This window comes from Cnephaeus nilssonii, assembly GCF_951640355.1.
Source record: "Cnephaeus nilssonii genome assembly, chromosome: 18".
In the NCBI taxonomy this organism is placed as follows: Eukaryota; Metazoa; Chordata; class Mammalia; order Chiroptera; family Vespertilionidae; genus Cnephaeus; species Cnephaeus nilssonii.
In genome coordinates, this window is record NC_137089.1 from 2,964,828 (window position 1) to 2,987,328 (window position 22,501).

Here is a 22,501-nt window from a genome sequence, read left to right on the forward strand (position 1 = left end):
ATCGGAGAATGTTTAAGGAGGTGGAGGGGCTGCAAATACAGGGCTCTCTTTTCCTGTGCTCATGAGAAGCATCACGTTTCCAGAGTTTAGCAGCTGAGAGTGTGAAAAAGAGTGTTAACTTACTTAATAGTTTGTTACATATCAAGTCTAAAGAGCCAATTATGTAAAAGAAAAAAAATTTAACGCATCCATTTCAATAACATTAAAATCTACGTGAGCCAAAAAAAAAAAAAAAAGCTTTGGTTGTGTTACTTTTTTTTTTATTACTGTAACTGGTATTCAAGAAACTCAAGTTCCAGTCTCTCCCTCCATGATGGCCAGCCCATCTTTCAACAAGTCATTCATTTCTCCATTGAGTGCACCATCGGGTACCCTGTGCCTTCTCATCCATTTCTCCATTCAGCACACGCCATCCATCGCGTACCATGTGGGGGCATGCCATGGAGTACCCTGTGGGGCCCTGGGGAGCTACAGCAAAATGGCTACATCCTCACCGAGCCCTGGTCCCACTCCTCCCCTGGGGAGACAGAAACCAAACACGCTCACTCACATCCATGTGGAAATTACAAATGGCGAGGCACGCTGTGAAGGAAGAAGGGTGAGCAACCCACTTAAACCAGGGGGTCAGGAGACTCGCAGGGAGAGGGGGTCACTCTGTCCCGAGCCCCCGCGTGCAGGTGTGGAGATGGAGTCCCAGGCTGTGAGAGAGAGGGCATTCCAAAGTCCCAGCTTTCTGCACGCGCTCAACGTGCTACTTGCTTAACGGCTTCATCTTCACCAACATGGACTGAGCTAGGTTATTGCTAAGGTCTTTCTACCTCTAACAGTCCGTTAGCTCATTGAATTAAATCACTCAGATAGACACCCTTTGAATATGTCTTTTTTTCCAATTCTGTTATGAATCATTGATGAAAACCAATTGTAATAATTCCATTGGGGGAATTATTTTTATCCCCATCCCCCTCCCCCTTTTTAAATGTTGTCTCATTATGTCTGAAAACGACTGTTTTTCTTACATAATTCCGCTCTGAAATGGAGCTACAGGTTAACATGTACAGACACAAAGCGATTGATCGCAGGCCCGTGAGGCAAAGGGGTAGCCTGGCCAGGTGATCCCTGCTTGTTCTAGTAGCCATGTAATCAGGACCTCCACGCAGAGGACATTTTCTGAAATCGTCTAAAATAATCTGTGTTTCATTAGATGGCAGTGTCAACAGAACAAAGTCTTGTCACAGAATATGTTCTCTGCAATCTGCAATTAATTAAGCAAAGGGACAAATTGTACTTAAGGGTCTGTTGAAAGGATATCAACACCGTTATTTTTCTAATACAAAGTGCTTTTCCCATGATGCATGTGACCCCTCTGTTTCCCCCTCTGGAGTACTTGATTGCAAAGAAATTCTTAAAATAGGCAGAGCCCTCATCACGGAACGTTCGTTATCTCTGGAATGTGTCTCGGGTCCCTACATTCCACCTCCTTTCGCTGACTGTTCCCTGAGATTTCGCCGTGTGGTTTCTCGCTGTCTGGCGGAGGCTTTGTGCTAAGTTGAACAGAAATACCTGGGTAGAGGCAGCTCCCCTCTTCCTTCCTCCTTCCCTCCCTCTCTTCTTCTTCTCCTTCTATCCCTCCATCCTGCTGGCCCTGTCTCCTTCCCACCCAAAATATCAAAAGGCCTCAACACTGCTGGCTGAAGTGGAGGTAGGAACTTGAGGGACCATGAGCATCCTCACCCACTCCTTGCCCACTCAGAGCTAGCAAAGCAGCTATAGATTCAGGGCCACTCTGGGGCTCCCAGTGACCCCAACAATAGGGCAGCCATGGCAGATGGGAGCCTTCCTCACCGTTGCACAGTGCAGGGGACAGTGCGACACCCTCTGATGGCTCCAGCCTGGAATTCAATCCACACCTGCTGGCTGACAATTACAGAATCTGAATCTGGCTCCGCTGTGTTGAGCTGGCTGACGAGGAAATATTCATTCAAGTGGGAATAAGGGCTCCGTGGGCTTTCACCCTTGCGCGGTAGAGTGCATTCTCATCTCCGCCGCCAGGGGGAACCCTTGCAAACAGGCTTCCAGTGTGTCCACCTCCAATGGCTCCCGCCTCCTAGGTTTGTTGAGTGAACAAATTAACAAAGATGTTTTTTGCAAATGAAATACAATATGTTACTTAAAAATTCCATTTGTCCCAAGCTTTGCAGATGCACAGCTGTCTGAACGGTTGGTGTTTCAATTACATTTCGCTTTCTCTGTGCGGCCTTTATGAAGTGGACAGTGGCAGGAATAGAAGGAAGCTAATCAGGGTAGAGAGCGAAATGGGATTATCCAAGCAGATGTTGACCCTCTGGAGTAAGATGTGGTTAGCACTACCCAGGACTGGTGAAGAGGCAGCGTGGTCCAACCAGATGACCAAGGTCCTGGGACACACCCCCAACTTTGAATCTTAACTCTGACCCTCGCGATCTCAGTGACCTTGGCAGGAATCAAATTCTTCATCTGTTACGTGAGAAATGTAATATCCACCTCCGAGCAGGTGAGGCTCGTGAGTGATGGTGTGCATATGTAAGTGGGCCACTCAGTAGGGTTACTCTTAAGTCCAGGTAATGCTCTTAACTTCGAATCTTCAATCGCTATGCCCATGAGGTGGAGATGGGGGAGTTGCTTTAGGAATCAGCTCCTGACTTGGAATATCAGTGCTGTGCATAGTGGGAGACTGGACGAGACCTGGCTTTCATCCAAACCCATGGCCCAGTATTCATCCAGATTCAATAGGAAGCCTGATCCAAGCTCTGAAACATTTAATGTCAGCCCCCGGTGCCGTGAGTTCTGCCTAATCCGTTTTCAGATTTGCTGAAGTCTTCTTTCCTATTTTATCAGCAATTATTTCCAATGACACTGGCAGCAAACAATCGGATTACCAAATCGTTGACTCTCACATCCTGGTGGACGGTGAGAAGCAAATGTGGTTTTGGCCAGTTACCTGTCAGCTACTTGATGTTGGCTCAGGGAAAAGCAGCTTTGGCCTGGAGAGACGGGGAAGGATCTGAACTGATGAGAACCATGGAGTCGAGCTCTTGCTACAGGCATTCTTTATGTTTGCAAGACCGGACTCAAAGTTTTTAGAAATCAGCTCCTTGCCCAGCTGGCATGGCCCAGTGGTTGAGTGGCAACCCATGAACCAGGAGGTCATGGCTTGATTCCCGGCCACAGGCCTGGGTTGTAGGCTGAATCCCCAGTGGGGGGGGGAGGGGGGGTAGAGGGGGGGTGTAGGAGGCAGCCAACCAATGATTCTCTCTCATCATTGATGTCTCTATCTCTCCCTCTCCCTTCTTCTCTCCAAAATCAATAAAAATATATTTTTAAAAGAATGAAATCAGCTCCTTATTGTCTTCACGATGCATAGTCCTATTCATCAAACTTCCCACCCTAATAATAATTTATGTTCCTATACTAAATGCCATGCCTTTAAGGTAACACTTGAGCGTGACTTGTCCTCCAAATAATTCTTCAAGGAAAACGAATTGGATGAAAGGTGTGGATGGTAGGGCCAGAGAGAGCCAGACTGAATCCTTCCTCCAGGACAGAGGGGCTTCACGTGGGGATAAAATGATAAGACATCCCGGCAACTTGTGAGGAAGGCGGAGAGCAGTGGTAACAGACAGGAGCCGTGCAGTCATTCCCGACGCTTCCCTCTGTTACAGACGCAGCTCATCTAGTCATCTGTTTGGTAAGGAATGTTTCCGTCAGATCCTAATTAGGGCAGAAGGCGTTATTATTCTCAAAATGTTTTGCCTTTTACCCCCATAAGAGGATTATACATCCTCAACCATCATCTGGGTCTTTGAATGTGAAAACACCTGGAACAGACCTGAATTTAATCTTTAGCTTTTCATAAGTCATTGTTAACTCAGTGAGATGGGTGGTGGTGGTGTGTAGGGGGGATGTTTGTTAATGCAGCAAATGCTGAGTGATACACTCTGTGCTTGGAGTTGAGGGCTGAACAAATCAGACACGGTTCCCTGCCTCATGCAAGTTCCAATCTGAGGAAGAATACAGCTGGTAGACAAGGAGTTACAATAAACTGTTCAAAGGAGGGGCTTAGGAGTTGATAGCAGGAGACCTCATCCCTCTTATGGGGTCAGTGGCCACAAATGAGGTCACAGGCCTAGGAGGTTTCTTGACTTGCCTCAGATCTGGGGTGTGGATCTCATGGGAGGTGAAATAATGGCCTCTCAAGATGCCCGTGTCCTAATCCCCCAGAATCTGTGACTATGTATGCTTTACAGAAAGCGGAAATTAAGATTGCGGGTAGAATTAAGATTGCTAATTAATAAATTACCCTGGATTATCTGGTGGGCCCAATGCAATCGGAAGGGTCTTTTAAGTGGAAGAGGGGGGCCATGAGAGATTGTTAGAGTCAGTCTGATCTCAGAGAGAGAGCAGAGGATGCTATGCTGCTGGCTTTGAAATTGAGGGAAGTGGCTACAAGCCAAGGAATGCAGCTGATCTGAAAACCAGAAAGGCAGGGAAATGGAATCTCCCTCCAGCTCCTGGAAGGAACGCAGCCCTGCCTACACCTTGGTTTCCTCCCAGTGAGACCCACATCAGACCTCTGACCCTCCAGCGCTGTGAGATAATATATTTGCACTAGAGGCCCGGTGCATGAAATTCATGCACTCGGCGGGGGGGGGGGGGGGGGGGGAGGGGAGGGTCCCTCAGCCTGGCCTGTGCTCTCGCAGTCCGGGAGCCCTCGAGGGGTGTCCGACTGATGGCATAGGCCCAGAGCCATCAGTCGGACATCCTTAGCACTGCCGCGGAGATGGGAGAGGCTCCCACCACCGCCGCTGCGCTCACCAGCCGTGAGCCTTGCTTCTGGCTGAGCAGCGCTCCCCCCTGTGGGAGTGCACTGATCACCAGGGGGCAGCTTTTGCATCCCCTGGTGGTCAGTGCACATCATAGCGACTGGTTGTTCCACTGTTTGGTCGATTTGCACACTAGTCTTTTATTATATGGGATATTTTTTTATTGATTTCAGAGAGGAAGGGAGAGGAAGAGAGAGATAGGAACATCTATGATGAGAGAGAATCATTGATCGGCTGCCCCCTGCACCCCCCACACTGGAGATTGAGCCCACAACCCAGCATGTGCCCCGACTGGGAGTTGAACCGTGACCTCATGGTTCATAGGTCGATGCTCAACCACTGAGCCTTGCGGGCCAGGTTGATGCTACCTTTTGCAGCGGAATCTCAGCAGAGACTGCAGGTGGAACTCCCTCCCTCCATCGCAGGAGGAGCCTCCGCGGGCCCTGCAGGGCAGCCTTGCGCTGGCGCTCCCCGTCCCCTCTGACTTTGGGGACAGCGAGCGTGGGAAGGTCACGCTCAGACATGACCTTTAAGCCTCGGGCTGCCTCTTCCCCTGGACCTGCCCTCCCTCCCTTTTGCAAACCCGCAGGAGCCGCTTTCCACTTGGCGCCTTGTCCCCGAGCCTCTGTTCCCTCTCCCTCCCCGGCTGAGGGGAGGTGAACCTGTCTCCCTTCAAAGCGCCCAAGCAGGTGAAGGGCGCACAGGAGGGGCGAGCGCATCTGAGAGCAGCCCTCTCTGAGGTTCGGCCTGGCGACCTGGCTCGCCCCGCTCCGGCGAGAGCCCCCTGCAGCTCCGGGTCAGCCCGCTGCACTGTCCTCACCCACTGCCTGCAACCCCCACCTTTCTCTTCGCAGAAGAAAGGCTCGGCGTGGCCCCGTACTGTGAGGACGAAACTCAGTGGTCATTGTGCCCGGGCTCCAAAGGGCTGTCTCCGCGCCTCTGAAAGGCGGGCAGGCAGCCTGCCGGCCTCTGTGATGTTCCCGCGAGGAGCAGGAAGCATTCGGGACCTGGGGAACCTATGGGACCAAGCAATCAGCACCACCTCCACCCTGCCTGGCCCTGGCCACATCACCCTTTCCCCAAATACCTGGGACACCTTGGGGATGCTTCCCTCACCCTGGAAAACAACAACTAGGACCTTATTATCTTCTTTTTCTCTAAGAGGAATTCTTTTGTGGGGTTGAAGGAGGGAGGGGGGAGGGGAAGGACCCCACTTGGAAAGAAGGTCACTGTCCCGGCTTTGATTTAGCGTGTCTGTTGCTGTTCTGCATCCGGGGCCTCTCCCCACGGGTAACCTTCCCCTCCGTCCTCTGTCGCTTTGTCCCCTGCAGGAGGGAGGAGCAGACAGCGCCGGGGGACCCAGCCGGCTCTCTTCCTTCTTATTCCCGAACAACATCTCTGCAGCCCTTTTCGTACGTGTCCACTGCACGTGGGGAAGGGAAATGTGGGTGGGAGGGCATGGGGATAGGGTGCTGTTCCACGAAAAACAGCAAGGCTGATCTCACTCAGGACATAGCCAGGGGGTGGGGAACAGGACGCTTCGCACGCAAACACAGGCTCAGTCGGTTTGCTGGAACTGGCATTATTAGCCATCGGCCGTCAGGTGCGCTGCAGCAGCCCATCTGCTCGGGAGAAGTGTACGTGGTTAGTGAGACAGCAGACAAAGCGGCCACGCACAGAGGCCCTGCTGGAAGGAGAGCAGGGATCACGGCGCCAAAAGTACCGTCAGGTGTGAAAACCGGCCCGGGGAAATGAAACACTCTGCTTGGTTTTCATCGCGTTACCTGCGGAGACGTGACGTGCCTGGCATTTGGACCGACACGAAGCCCGGTTTCCCGGCTCAGGCTCAGCTCACACGTTCACACTTGGCCTCGCCAGCCAGCGATCTCCCCAAGTCTGGCCCGGTTCCCGCGGATGGCGGGGAAACGTGGACCCGAGCCCCACCACCTTTCTTCCCGCGCGTCCCCTGAACTCAGCGTTCCCTTTTGCTGTTTCTCCTTCCAGGTGCAAGTCGAATACAGTGATCTGGAATGCCAGCCCTTACAAGAGAACCCAGCCCTGGCCAGTGTGGCTCAGGGCTAGAGTGTCGCCCCCGCACACTGAGGGGTCGCAGGTTCAATTCCCGGTCAAGGGCACGTGCCTGGGTTGCAGGTTTGACCCCCACCCAGGCTGAGCCACATGCTGAAGGCAACCAATCAATGTCTCTCTCTCACCTCTCTCTCTTCCCCTCCTTCCTCCCTTCCACTCTCTCTAAAGATTAATGGGGAAAATATCCTCAGGTGAGGATTAACAGCAACAGAGAGAACCAGCACCCGTATGGGCAGAGAGTGTAAGTGGGACCACAGAGAGCTGTGGCACCCAGGGCCCCTCAGTGCTCACGGGCCATCTGACACTGGAAGCAAATGGAGAGTGGGGACCAGTTTACATTTTGTCTGATATTTTTGGACAATCACAACATTGCCCGGAGCCCGGCTGGCAAGGCTCAGTGGTTGAGCATCGACCCATGTACCAGGAGGTCACGGTTCGACTCCCGGTCAGGGCACATGCCTGGGTTGCAGGCTCAATCCCTGGTGGGGAGTGTGCAGGAGGCAACCAATCAATGATCCTCTCATTATTGATGTTTCTCTCTCTCTTTCCCTCTCCCTTCCTCTCTGAAATCAATAAAAAAATTTTAAATATATTTTATTGATTTTTTACAGAGAGGAAGGGAGAGGGATAGAAAGTCAGAAACATTGATGAGAGAGAAACATCAACCAGTTGCCTCCTGCACACCCCCCCCCTGGGGATGTGCCTGCAACCAAGGTACATGCCCTTGACCAGAATCGAACCTGGGACCCTTCAGTCCACAGACCGACGCTCCATCCACTGAGCCAAACTGGTTAGGGCAGAATGTTTGTTTTGGTTTTTTTTTTAAGAAAAAAAACATTGCCCGGAAATGGTTCACAATTCCTATTTTAATAGCCTCCCTGGGATCAGTGCGGTTTCTGCAAACAAAGGAGCCCACACATCTCCGCAGGCAGACAGGCTGCAGGGCCTCCCGCCGGAGCGCTGAGGTCAGCACCACGCGAACAAAGCGGCCTGTCCTTTGAGGAGAAACCCCTCGCCACAGCCCGCCGCTTCCCTGGTACAAAGGCGCCTTTCTCCCAGCCCGTCCAGCGCGGTGTGTCCCACGTGACCTCTGCTTTCATCCCATCAAGGTTGTATCTGATCACAGTGTAAGACGGATGAAGGGGACGCTGTTCTGGGCACAGAGGAAAACAGCAGAGGCCTGGGCCACTTGCAACAGTGGCTCTTCCCTTTCATTGGCCGTGAGTCCAGGACCGTCCCGGGTGGCCCTCCTGTGTCGGCCTAGAGCCGTGGTCGGCAAACTCATTAGTCAGCAGAGCCAAATAGCAACAGTACAATGATTGAAATTTCTTTGGAGAGCCACATTTTTTAAACTTAAACTTCTTCTAACGCCACTTCTTCAAAATAGACTCGCCCAGGCCGTGGTATTTTGTGGAAGAGCCACACTCAAGGGGCCAAAGAGCCGCATGTGGCTTGCGAGCCGCGGTTTGCCGACCACGGGCCTAGAGGAACCCTCTGCGATGCATTTCAGGGGCTTTGATGAGCCATCGGAGGCCGACCACAGGGGTGGATGCCGGACTGCGCGGCCGGTCCTTCTGGAAAACGAGGCCACGGGACAGGAAGGAGTCCGGGCAGACACGTGTCCCCACGGCCTCCTGCCGCTCTGGGTCATTGGGTCCCCGCAGCCTGAGCTGGCCGACAGTTCAGACACCACGGAAATGCCTGTGACTTCCGCGGGAGCCACACACTGTAAAGAACAATATGCATTTCCTTTTGTTCCGGAGACAGACGCGGGTGGGAAAGCCTACAACAGCTCTGGGTTGCACACCTGGCCCTGCTGCTCACTAATTCCTGCAAGCACTCTCTCTCTATAGCTTTGTGTATTAATTTGGGCTAACTAGCCCTCTCAAGAGCTAAATGCGATAATGCACATCATTCTCTGGGCACAGTGCTCAGGGCACAGTAAGTGCAAGAAATGTCCCTATGACTACTCTTCACAGGGACACAGCACTTTTAAGGAGGCAGAGCCCTGGCAATTCTTGCTGCCCTGAGCCCCGTGGGAGGGAACAGCGTTTAGTTGTAATAGAAATGGCACGGATGTGGGACTTAGGCCTGTATCCTGTCCCCAGTTCTGAGTCCTTGGCTAGGTCTCTTTATCTTTCTGTCATCAGGTTTCCCGGGAGACACTTCTTCCTCCTTGTAGTTCGTGGCCTGTAAGGTGGGCAGGGGCGGGGGGCGGGGGAGGCGGTGGGAACGGAAAGAGATGCACCATGCAATGTGCAGATGATGTTTTATTAGGTTGTATCCTTGAAATCTGTGTGGTTTTGTGGACCAATGTCACCCCAATAAACTTAATTTTAAAAATAAATTTGAAAATATATAAATAAGCTTAGACTATGATGGGAGAGCAAAAAAAGGAAAAGGCATCTAAATGAAATGGGGTAGAAACGCGAGGGGGTGGCGGAGTCTTCCCAGGGTGCCCCAAAAGACCTGAATCTCAAAGACGATGGGACAAGTTATAATGCAGCCCCCCCCCCCCCCCCCCCCGCAACTGTTGTCGTGGGAAAAATGGATTATCTATGAACGTGCTTAGTAAACAAATGCTTTCTAGAACATCGCTGCTGCTGGTAACCTCCGCTTAAGGGTGCGCACCGCCCTTGCTTCCGGAGCTCGGTGTATTTCAGGATGGTCTGTGTCTTTTCTCTGCTGCTGCACAGAAGCCCCGGCCTTCAAACTCTAACCTGGAGCCTTTAAACGCACGAGGAGACCGAGGGTGGGGGGCTGAAAGAGCGAGGAGCCGGCCGTGGGCACAGGCCTGGAAAGAGCTGCTGTCACAACAAGAAAGCTGAGTCCCAGGGTCCGAGCCCTCCAGCCCCTCCCAGTGTCGTCAGGGGACCTGCTGGCGAGAGGCTCTCACAAAAAAAACACACACAAGAATAATTGCTGTTAGAAATACTGTGACACATTAGATGAAGCGCCAAGGGATAGTCCTGTGTTTCTCAAGAGTGAGGCAGTTGTGCCCACGGTCATAAAAGTACCTTGGCGAGCAAGGACAGTAAACGCAGTAACAGCCCCAGAAATGTTGTCTGAGCTCACGAAGGAGGAGGGTGATCGTGTACTTACAGTCCTTCATAAAACCCTTCAACGCAGGAGAGGGAGAGAATGGGGCCAGCCTCCATCACGCTTGCTAACCCAGACAAGGTCGGTCGGCTGAAAAGCAGGGCCGTGTCGTTGTTCTGGTGAACACGGCGGGCCTTGGGGGAGAGACTGTCATTTCAGATTCAGCACAAGGCACATTTTCAACAGAATGCCTACTCGACGGGGTCGCGAGACCTGAGCTCTGGGCCTGCTTTTATCTGAGTTGCTGTGGGGCTCGAGATAGTCACTCTATGTACTTGTCAGGACAATTAACTCGAGATGCTGTAACAAATAACTTCATCATGTTGACATCCTAACACATGATGCATTGGTTTCTCTCTGGCACAGCCGTGTAGTGTGGCCACAGAGGGCTCTGCTCCACGTGGTCACTCAGGGGCCCAGGCTAAAGGACACACTGCTTTTTTTTTTTAAATATATTTTATCGATTTTTTACAGAGAGGAAGGGAGAGGGATAGTGAGTTAGAAACATCGATGAGAGAGAAACATCGACTAGCTGCCTCCTGCACACCCCCTACTGGGGATGTGCCCACAACCAAGGTACATGCCCTTGACCGGAATCGAACCTGGGACCCTTGAGTCCGCAGGCCGACGCTCTACCCACTGAGCCAAACTGGTTAGGGCACACACTGCTTTTTTTAGCACATGATTCTCGGGTCAGCCTAGGTGTTAACCTCCAACCTGCAGGCGGGAAAGAGAGAAAGAGATGGAGGACCAGCGGGGACAGGGTGGGGCAGGGACAGGAATTCCACAGTAAAATCTCCCACGCACAAAAGGAGAGAAGAGCGGGCACGGAGCAGTTGTGGACCTGCAGCGATGTGGGCATCTCGCGGGCGGGCCGGAGGCCGCCTTCCCTGGTGGAGGGCGATGTCCCAGACTTGCGTCCGGCTCTTCAGGAGGAATGAGCAGGCCCGTCTCCCTCAGTGGTCCTGCGTTACCCTCTGGGAGCCTTTCTCTTGCTTCTTCTCTTTCATGACCGAGGTGCGGGGAAGGAACTTTCCTTGCATTTTTTGGAGTCTGCTGTTTGCTGACAGAAGGTCAGAGAGCCAAGGGCTGTTTTAAGCCTCAAATCATCGAGGATTTGTTTTAGTCTGAAAGTGTGGTATCATTGGTTAGACAGTCCTCACAGAACCTTAGTAGATGTTTGGTCTTTCTTTCTTCCAGTCAGTTCTATGAGCCAACAGCCATTCCCAAAGGTCTTTCCTGGACGCATTTTTCATACCTACTTTGCTTCCTTTGCTTCCTCGCTCCTATGCCTCTCTCTCAATCGCATGCTACCTATCTCGGTCAGGGTTCAGTGGAAAGACCACATTCCTAATCTGATCCCCATGGCAGGGTTTGCTCATTTAGATACAGACTCTCGGTTTTATTTTCTGCCATCTGGGTCTTGAATCAGTCCGTTTTTCTGATCCTTCAAGGGTCTACCTTCCCGGACTCTCTCTGTTCCCTTTCATTTTTGCTTAGAAACCAGCTAATGGTCCCCTGAGTGCCTCTCATTTCTGTAAGGCCTTGTCAAACAGCCAGGATTTGCCAAGCGCTCCCAATATTCGATCTTCTGCCGGAGATGAGGCCATTACCACCTTCAAATCGAACCCACATCAGAGGCCCTGTTCTCGGCTCCGGCCTGTGCTGAAAACTGATGTGTTTCCGAATGCACTGAGCAGGTCGTGTTTCAGGAAGAGAGAACTCCCCCCAGGTCTTCCGAGCAGGAAGGGGTTGAAGGCAGGCAATCAGAGTCGGGCTCAGTCACTGGAGGTGCAGGGAGGACAGGCCCGGGACGCACCGCGCCCTCCTCCAAGCCCTCAGTCGGGGAGACAGTCATGAGCCTACACGTGTCTTTAATTATTTACAGTTATGATGCATGTTACATAAAAGGTTCTGGAGACCCCTGGGAGCGTACAGATGGGGACCCAGCATAAGCTGGTGGGTACTGGAGACCGCAGTTATTGTTGAATGTGGAGAGGTTTACTTTTGGAAAATGAAAGAATTTTGGAGGCGAGTATTGGTGATTATCGCACAAGAAAGTGAATGTATACTTTAAAATGGTTAAATGGTAACTTTTATGTTATGTATAGTTCACCACGATTTCTTAAATGGACAAAAGATCTGTAGAGACGCCTCACCCAAGAAGCTATGCAGAAGGCAAACAAATAAGCATTGGGGGTTGGGGGGATTATCAATGCCATTCGTCCTCAGGGAATTTCAAATCCCATGTACAATCAGTTGCCACTACAGGCCTAGTAGGATGGTTAAAATCCAATAAAAGCCTGACAGTACCAATTCCCGGCAACAAGCACACCTCCCACCCAATGTTGTTTGCTAGCACCATTCTCTACGAAAAGAAACTAGGATTCCTGGGAGAAAGAGATATTTTCTGAGACAGGGCCACAAAATACACAAGACGAGCCTTGTAATGCCCGAAAGTAAGGGAGCGTTAAAAAAAAAAAAAATAGTCACAGCCCGTTGGCGTGGCTCAGTGGTTGAGTGTCAATCGATGAACTAGGAGGTCACAATTCGATTCCCAGTCGGGGCACATGTCCGGGTTGCAGGCTCAATCCCCAGTGTGGGGCGTGTAGGAGGCAGCTGATCAATGCTTCTCTCTCATCATTCATGTTTCTCTCTCTCTCCCTCTCTCTTCCTCTCTTGAAATACAAAAAAAAAAAAAAAATAGTCACAATGAGGAAGGAGAGTTACCAAAGGGACACAGGAGCACACCAAAGAACTCCCAGTGGCCAAAGTGGAAACAACTCAAGCAAAACAAGTAAAGACTATTGGGTTATTCCCAAAGTATAAAGTAAATACTCATGGGTCCCTACTGATCTAAATAAACAGTGGAATACATAAATAAAGTAAAGGAGAACATGACAATTCTTCTTATTTTTTTTTAATCCTCACCCGAGGATATTTTTCCGTTCATTTTTAGAGAGAGTGGAAGGTGCCGGGGGGGGGGTGGGGGGGGGGGAAGACAGAGAGAGAAACATCAATGTGAGAGAGACGCATCGATTGGTTGCCTCCTTCATGCACCCCCGACTGGGGCCGGGGATCAAGCCTACAACTGAGGTACATGCTCTTGACTGGAATCAAACCTGGGACCCTTCAGTCTGAAGGCTGATGCTCTATCCCCTGAGCCAAACCGGCTAGGGCCACAGACAGTTCTTCAGCGCAGAGAAATCCCAAAGCATCTATGTAGCTACTCTGCCCTCTAGGGAGTAGAGAATACCCACACCCACGCCTTGCGGGCGGGCTGTACATGTGACCCCTTCTTAAACGTACGCTGTGGGAAGGGGGAGTAAAGGTGGGCTGTCTGTGGAAACACCTGGCCAACACTGCTTCAGAAAGGCCGTCAAGTTCAACATGGACAGTGACAGGTCGTGTGGACAGGAGGGACTCTTGATACCATGTGAGGAAAACGCTGCTTCTCCTGGGAGGTCTTCCTCCCCTCAGTGCACACATAACCCTCGTCTAGTCATGAGAAAAACATCCGATCCCAGTTAAAGGACATTCTACAAGGTACCTGCCCCGTCCTCATCGAAACCACCACGGTCATCGAGAAGCAGAAACTGTCATGGCCGAGGGGAGCCCGAGGAGACTTGGTGACAGAGGGACGTGCTGTCCTGGGGGGGCTCCTAGAAGAGACAAAGGTCGCTCGGTAAAAAGCAAGAAAGCGTGAATGCGGATGGACTTCAGTTAATGATAATGTTACTCGGGTGCTTTCATGGTGACAGTGTCCTGCACTAAGGCCAGGTACTAGAACTAGGCGGGATCAGGTGGTCTTTGAGAACTCTCTGTATTGCTTCGATATTTTTCTGTAAATCTAAAACTGTCCTAGATTTAAAAGTTTATTTAAAAATTGGATAAAGCCTGGCTGACATGGCTCAGTGGTTGAGTGTCAACCTATGGACCAGGAGGTCACGGTTCGATTCCCAGTCAGGGCACATGCGCGTTTGCGAGCTAGATCCCCAGTGTGGGGCGTGCAGGAGGCAGCCGATCCATGACTCTCTCTCATTGTTGATGTTTCTATCTCTCTCTCCCTCTCCCTTCCTCTCTGAAATCAATAAAATATATTAAAATAATAATAATAAATAATAAAAAGTGAAAAAAATAGCTTACGGTTATCAATTATGCAATGAAGTTAAAGTGATGAAACTACTGGAGTAAAGGATTATGAATATTTTCATCAACATCCAGAGAAACGCATAAAGAACGTTGTTTTAATCAGCAAGAAGGCCAAGGAGGTCAACAGGAAAGGGCAACGCCAACAGAAGAAAACAAACGGCCAACAGACACGTGGGAAAACCCGCCCCTTCGTTCATCACAGAAGAAATTCAAATAAGAGTGAGTGAAGGCTTTTCACCTCCTGGTTTAGCAAAGATGAGAGACGGATCCTGGACTGGGGAGACAGCTGGAGGTAGGAAGCTGCACATATTGTTGAGGGAGAAACTTTCAAATGGGTGAAGCCTTCTGGAAAGGACACAGGACAATAGCTGTCAACACTTCCCAGGTACCCCAGGCCCGGGATTCTACTTCCCTGAGAACATCCCCAGGGAAGGGTCATTCCTGGGCCCAAGCCTGTTCCTTGTAGGATGTGAACTGGAAATTTGTTTTGAACATAGACAGTGGAAACACCTAAATGCCCATTAACAGGGACGAGGATGAACAATCCTCAGCATGCCCAAGAAAAACTCTCCATCCATCCGAAAAGAGTCAGGCGCTGCGGGGGACATTTTAAGCGAAAACAGCCATTTTCACAACTACGATTATGTTATTATCTCCTGTGTGTGTATACACAGAGTTGTGTGTGTGTTTGGGAACTTGAAGAACATGCAACAGGAGGTCAGCTCTGTCTGGGGGAAGGGGGGAGGGGAAGGATTAGAGGCATTGCCTTGCCTTTTGCTGTATACATTGGTATTACTGGAAATTATTCCAATGGAAATGCACTCACATTTCCTGTGACATTAAGAATAATAATAATAATAATAATAATAATAATAACAATAATAAGGCAAACAAGAAGGAAGGCTGGCAGGAAGGAAGGCTGGAAGGAAGGAAGGGAGGGAGGAAGGAAGGAAGGAGGAAGGCCCGGTCTGCGTGCATTTCGCTCTCCCTGAAGCTCTCCCAGAGCCTCACAGTTAATCACCAGTCCTCTCTGGCGCAGGTCTTAGAAGTCACAGGCATCTGAAGCACAATCGACCTCTGTTATGGTGGCTTCCTGGAACCATTGACCAGTCAGCTTCAAACGGGTACTTCAGAGACGAACAGCGACCACACATTTAAAAAGATAGCATCTCTCCAAATCCACAGAATTAGGGGGTGGGGAGCTCACACACACACACACACACACACACACACACACACACAGTACAGCACACCTCACCATGCCAGCAATGCTAACACAAACCACGGTGGGTAGTCAGAGACCTCAGAAAAGCCACAGTTATCACAAGGTTGTACTTGAGGCAAGTTTCGTTTCTACACACGCTGGTGTTTTTGAGGGCTCCCTGCCATTACAGCTCATTAACAGAGTGCTTCTTCTAAGGTGATATGCTGGGTGTATCAGTCAGCTAATGCTGCGTAAGAAACCACCCAGGAACTCTGTGGCTGAACACCGCAGACATTCCGCTTTCTCTGGAGCCTGGGGGTCTGCGGGGCAGCGCTGCTGAGCGGAGCAGGTGCACTCGTCTCGGCCGGGCTCCCTCACTCCTGTGTCTGCAGTCGGCTGACAAGGCACCTGGGGGCTGATCAGCGGGGACGGAGTAGCCAGATTTGGCAAACAAAAACACAGGACACCCAGTTAGATGTGAAGTTCAGATAAACAGCACATGTTTTTTGTATAAATGATGACCCAGGAAATCCTACTCTAGAATGCCCTCGGATAGAATGACGCAGCTCTCCTGCTCCCCACGTCCCCGGGGAAGCTGGCTGGCGGCGGAAGGAGCCTTTGCACGGAGTGTTCCAGCATCTCAGCGGCCACCGTAAGCCACACGGCTGCGCCCATCTGGAGACTGGGAGGCAACCATGAGGCAAGAGTCGCAGGTACAGGCGGGTCATTAAGTAGAGCTACTGACGCAGTATTAACGCGAAACTCTTGGAAACTGCTCCCAGGGGTGGGGCACTTGCGGAGGCAACCAGTCAATGTGTCTCTCTCACTGCTCTCTCTCTCTCTCTCTCTATCTCTCTTTCTCTCTCTGCCCCCCCCCCCCCATTCTGGTCTCTCTGAAGAGCAATGGAAAAACTATCGCCAGGTGAGGATTAACCAAATATATATATTCCTTGAGATCTTCCTGCTACATCAGATTCCAAAGTCTGGGCACCCAGGGGTGGGGTGCAGGACTCTGTGGGCACAGCACCCCTGCTGAGAGCCACAGCCTGGCAGCGTGACTGACAGCCAGCTTCCTCGGCACGGACGGTGAGCTCCCCTGGCTAGTTGACCAGGAACCAGCTTGGCTCCTGACGGCACTTCAGGAACCATCAGAAAGGGGGTGGGACACATTCATAGGAGAAAGACCTTCAGCCTGAAGGGTGGAGAGTCTTGATTGCACCCCAGCTTTGCCACCAAGCGGGTCATGTCACTGGTCAGCTCACCAGTCAAGACAGGAAGAACAGGACCAGCCTCCACTGACGCACAAGCACAGGGTGAGGCCGAAACAAACGGACGAACTGAAAGTAAAACATCCCAGGAACGTGAGTGAGGGACCGACTGTCAGACACAGCAATGAGGATGGCCTCGTGGAGGTCACCCCGTTTGGGTCCTTCCTCCAGACCCCGCAGTCACCTGCTGCGGGGGGACCGGGGCGCAGCTCTCTGCTGGCCCGCCCCACCAGCGTCCTCCGGGCGGGGCCTGCCCCTGAGCCCCCTCGGCGCCCTTGCCTCTCCCGCTGCAGAGTCAGATGTTAATACGCCGGCTCCTTTGTGCTCCTGTGAATAGAAGTCCTTGTCTTTCAGCGGTGGCCTTGCCTGCTGTCATCAGAAAGGGACAAGTGGGGACGTTTCGCATCACTCCTGGTGACAGGCTGGAGACGCGTCCCTCCGCTCCCTGGCCTTGGTTCTCTTTCTGGGGAGAACAGCTCTAAGCACGGGCCGCAGGCCTCGCCCCCCATCGCCCCCTCCTCCATCACGCAGCCCTGGCACATAATAACGTTTGCCAGACGAATGTCACTCTCCCATCAACGGTGACGATGACAAAGACCAGGGACCACGTCCCAAACTCTGTTCAGAGCCTACGTGAACTCCTTTCCCTCTCCGCCAGCTTGTGAGGCGGGAACATCAGCAGGCCATTCACAGATGAGGAGGTGAGACCCATGCTCACACACTAAGAAGCTTCGGGGCTGAGACTTAAACACGGACGTTCCTTGCATCCAACAAATGGGCTCTTACCCCCTCAAATACATTACGATGCCCTCATGAAAGAAAAAAAGGGATGAACTGTTTTGAAACTAATCTCCTCCCTCCCCCATAACTGCAGGGCATTCTGGAAGGAGGCCAAGCACCCGGGACCTTGGGAGGAAGGGCTGTGCGTGAGGAGGCACCCTGCTTGGCGGGCCCAGAGACCTGCCCTGGTCCGGATCTGAAGACACTGGATCCGAAGGGGCCCCGTGAACACGGTGCGACGTGACCAAGCCAGGTGAGGAGGCAGGACCGCAGCGGAAGTTGTCTGTGCCCAAGGCAGAGGTGTCTGTCCCGGGCCCCTGTTGTGGGATCTTTCCCACAGGGAAGCCAATCTGTCAGGAACAGGTGGACAGGAAGGTGCGACCTGCAAGCTTGTTACACTTCCTGTCACTCTCCCGGGGAAGCCGAGGGGCCCGTGGAACAGCCGTCACTTCCCCCTCATCAGCCTGTCTCCCAGGCGGCCGGTGCTCCTCCCGCTGACACTGGGAGGAAGGAGAGAAGGGGCTGGGACAGAGGCCTGCAGGGTGCCGGGTGCTCTCCTCCTGCTTCTCATCGCCTGTCAGCCCCTCCCCGACTACCACCCCCTGGGCTCCCCCTGAGGCCGGGCGGGTGAGGGGGCTGAGCCTGGGCTAACTCGGAGCTGGAGCCGTGGCCTGGGGTTGCTTGCTGAGCCCGCAGGAGAGTCAGAGCTGGAAGGTGGGCAGGCTGAGGTCTCAGTGTTGGTGACACCACGTGGCTGGTGTTTTAGGTGGGAGTGTCAGAGGCTGAGCCAAGAAGCGGGAAGTAGCGGGCCGCCTCCTCATTTTAAGGAGGAGGAAATCAATGACCCCTCCAGCTGTAATCTTTGCAGACCCGACATCACTCAGCAAAGTGACCCGTGGGCACTGGGAACAACACAGAAAACAAATACCCAAACAAGCATTTGTCCGAATTAAAAGGTAATTTTTTAGGCCGGAGGCGGGGGGTGGTCAGTAAACCGTAGCCCCTGGCCCAATTCCAACCCACAGCCTGTTTTGTAAACTGTGCTTCGGCAGCCCAGCCACGCCCAGGCGACGTGGATGGCTCCCAAAGCCTAAAACAGTTACCATCTGGCCTTGCGCAGGACAAGTCTGCCATCACTCGTTATCTACCCAGATGTGCTGCATTCATTCATTCATTCATTCATTCATTCCACACAGGCCTGTTGAAAGCCTACTGTGAGATACGCCGGGTGCTGGGAAGGGAGGGCTAGGACAGTGGTCGGCAAACTGTGGCTCTGTTGGCTAATGAGTTTGCCGACCACTGACCTAGACTCTTGATTCCAATAATTACAGGCTGTTGTTGTTCCTTGTGATTAAGCCCCTATCCCAGTGGTCGGCAAATTCATTAGTCAACAGAGCGGCAAACCGCGGCTCGCGAGTTTGCCGACCACTGGCTAGGAGATCCAACTCTTGTCTTCAGAGAGCTCCGGGCTGTTGCTCGGTGGGTGGTAATTCCTATGGAAATGGTCAGCAGAAAGTTCCCGAGGACACCTAGCCCGGGTGGGCGGGCGGAGGGCTGGGTGGGCTCTGTGGTGATAGGTGACCGCCGGCTGAGTTTGCCTGAGAATGAGTGGCAAGGCCGCCTGTCTATCCCGGGCTCTGGCTCTGGACCCATGAGTTCAAGGCCATGGGCCCTTCACCACCGACGTGAACCTCTGCAGCTTCGCCCTCCTTGCTGTCCAAAGTTCCTCTTCGTCTTCGTGTTCTATGAGCGTGGTACTTGCCGAGCAACAGGAAACCGGAGGGGGGGGTGGTGGTAGGCAGAAGGAAAAAGGTCCACATTTAATATTTAATTTCCTTATCTCCTGGATTTTGTATATTATGATGAGATTTTTAATTAAAAGCTCATCTCAGATTCCATTTCTCTATTAAATGGAGTAAAGGGAGATGGGAAGGGTGAGAAATAGGGCTCCAGTTTATGAAGAAATGGGTTTCATTAACGACTCTCTTCACCACCTCAGGGGTGGAGGGTCTTTGGTTCCTGTGTCCCAGGCGGCCTCCTGAGGAGGGATCAGCTTGGTAATGAATCCAGTTGGGCTGTTAGACGCTTTTAAAGAAAATGAGAAAATGCAACAGATCACTGCCTGGCCCGGGAGCCCCATCCCGGCCTCCCGCCGTACTGCGAGGCGGGCTGGCTGTGTCCCACGTCCGCTCTCTCCCACCCCCACGCTGGGCGCCACCTCCCACTCACTTGGGTTTTCACTGGAAAAGTCTCTTTCAACACGGGCACCTCAGCTCTGGGAGCACCAACCTTTCTTGTTGGGTCACTGCCTTTCTGGGGGAAGGGTCAACCCATTTTTTTAAAAAATATATTTTTTTATTGATTTCAGAGAGGAAGGGAGCGAAAAGGTAGAAACCTCAATGATGGGAGAGAATCATGGATTGGCTGCCTCCTGACCGCTCCCTACTGGGGATCGAGCCCGCATCCGGGGCATGTGCTCTGACCAGAAATCAAACCGTGATCTCCTGGTTCATAGGTCGACGCTCAACCACTGAGCCACACCGGCTGGGCGGGGTGGAGGGACACAGAGGGCACCAACTGGTCTATCTCACCCCACCTCCAAATGCCATCACATCGGGGATTAGGGCTTCAACACATGGATTTGGGGGACACACACATTCAGTCGATGGCACCCCCTACCTGATCTTGCAAAGAGGTCACTGCGGGTCCTTGTCTCCCTCTGACAGAGCGAGCAAACTGAGTATGAATGTCACCAAGCAACCCGACATTTCCAGGACCCGTCACCACATGCTGGACTGAAAGACATTTCCACCCCAAAGCTGGTTCCTGTTGCTAAAACAACTCCGGTGAGACAAGCCAGACTGGTAGAACGGAAAGGGGACATTCGGCCCTAACCCTTTAAGCCAAGTCGAGGCTATTTGCTTCCTAGACTGTATCAGACCCTTCGTGCCCTGGCTTGCATCCTCGCCACCTCATCCGCAGCCCGGCCGGCGGCGTGGACATGCCCTGGTGTGGGAGGCCCCCTGCTGGGCTCTCCCTCTCTAGCTCAAACGGCCATGCACCCTCCTGTGCGCTCTGATGCCCAATGCCGGTGTGACCCTACCCAGCACGCTCCCATGGACAACCCGGAAATGCAGGGGTGTTAACACCCACAGTGGCAACGCTCCCCAGGGGGGCTCCTACTCCCTGGTTGGCCTTTGGGTGGAAAGGAGCATTCAGGGCATTCCCCAGGAGCCCCGGGCAGGATGGAGCCACAGGCGCCCACAGCAGGGAGCTCAGCAGCGCCCCCTGTTGGCTCTAACAGACTAAATAACGATCTCTTTCCCATTAGGAAAAGCATCAGGACTCAGACTCGGCATCCTGCTTCTTCAGAGAAAGCCAAAGAGGCCTGAATAAGAAGAGACACGTATTTTCTGAATGGAGTCTTTCTTTCTTTCTCTTTCTTTTTCTCTTTCTTTCTTTCTTTCTTTTTTTTTTTTTTTTTGATTGTTGCACAGAGAATGACAATACCATGAAAATGAGACCTGTGGCCATTTCGCCGCACGGACAAGTGTGCACGTGTGATGGATGGCGGCAGCTCTGACCCCAACATACACAGGTGCCCATGCTGCAGACTCTCTCCTAGTTCACACGGCTTGACGACACCCCAGCACTGTGGCTGTACCTGATGAGCAACCAGCAAGCACCCGGCCGGGCTCGGCGAGGGGAGCGGGCCCAGGGATGTAGCAGTGAGCCCGTCCCGTGGCCCTGACTCCGCACAAGCGCCCATCAGTGTCCCCACCGTCACGGTCACAGCCCCGGAGCCAGGCCCTCGCCCGGGCACATGGCTCACCTTCCTGGCTGGCCGGCAAGCTCCATGAGAGCAGGGACCCTCGGCCCACAGAACTTCTGACACCTCACACACAGAAGATGTTTAATAGACGTGCACTGAAGGAGTACATTTGCATAAAGTCTGTGTGGCTGGTGAGGCAGGATTAAAAATCATAGATTCAATAAAAAAATCATAGATCCTGTTGACTTCCTTTTTTATTTTATTTTAGAGAGGAAGAGAGAGATAGAAACATCAGTGATGAGAGCAAATCATTGATTGGCTGCCTCCTGCACACCCCCTACTGGGGATGGAGCCTACAACCCGGGCATGTGCCCTGAATGGAACCCAACTGTGACCTCCTGGTTCATAGGTCAGTGCTCAACCACTGAGCCACACCAGCCGGGAGACTTCCATGTTTATAGAAGAGCACAGGGACTTGGAGAGGTCGAAGGGCATGCTGAGGGCTTCGTGGCTGGCTCTGAAACCTGCTTACTCATGGGTCCACCCATTTGTCCAACAGCATTTGGCAACATCTGTGTCTGGATCTGTCCTCAGATAGCCCTGTTCGGAGGGTGTCCAGGCTGGGGCTCGGAGGAAGAGGCACTCATACCTGAACTCCCAGGACGGAGCAGGGGACAGCCTGTCACAGGCAGAGACACGGAAACGGACCCGCACTGTCCAGGTGGTTCTAGGTGCTGTGTTAGCACCATCTCAGCTGGAAGCCCGAGGGCCTGGGGCCTTGCCTCCCACTGTCTCCCCTACCAGGCGAGGCAGGGGCTGACACAGTTATGGGGTGGGGGGTGGAGGGGACGGGGTGCAGCATGCAGGTACGACCACTTCTGAGGGGTGCTGGGAACTGGAGAGGCAACTCGGGAGACAGGGGGACAGACTGGCAGGGACCCGGCCCAGCCTGCCCAGCCAGACGCGGGGCCTCCTGTTTGCCCGACTTCCTTCCCGGAGCAGGAAAGCGTCTCCCGTCCATGCATGCAGCCAACAGACGCGGTTATAAATAACGTGACAGATACCATAGCAACAGGGGGGCAAAATGAAACGCATCGTCTTCCTGCAGAGGACAGAGCCCACGCTCTGTGTGTGAGTGAGCGGGTGAGCGCGCTCTCCTCTCCCGCCGCTTCCCGACACGCTTCCCGCACGCACATCTCCGGCTTCCCCTGCGCCGGCCCGCTCTGCCGACGAGGCGGCGGGGATACTGACTGTACACACAGCTCTCTGTGGGCCAAGC

General features: G+C 52.6%; 1 protein-coding gene across 2 annotated transcripts in view; it reads right to left on the reverse strand.

Annotated features, from left to right (window-relative positions):
• Positions 1–22,501, reverse strand: part of KHDRBS3 (KH RNA binding domain containing, signal transduction associated 3) — a 257,417-nt gene that overhangs the window by 86,242 nt on the left and 148,674 nt on the right. The window contains exon 1 of one of the 2 annotated variants that reach the window (XM_079796553.1): positions 13,597–13,655. The exons of the other annotated variant lie outside the window; for it this stretch is intronic. The gene's annotated coding sequence lies outside the window, so the exon portion shown is untranslated. Of the gene's footprint in view, positions 1–13,596; positions 13,656–22,501 lie in introns of those variants that run through there. 2 annotated transcript variants of the gene reach the window in all.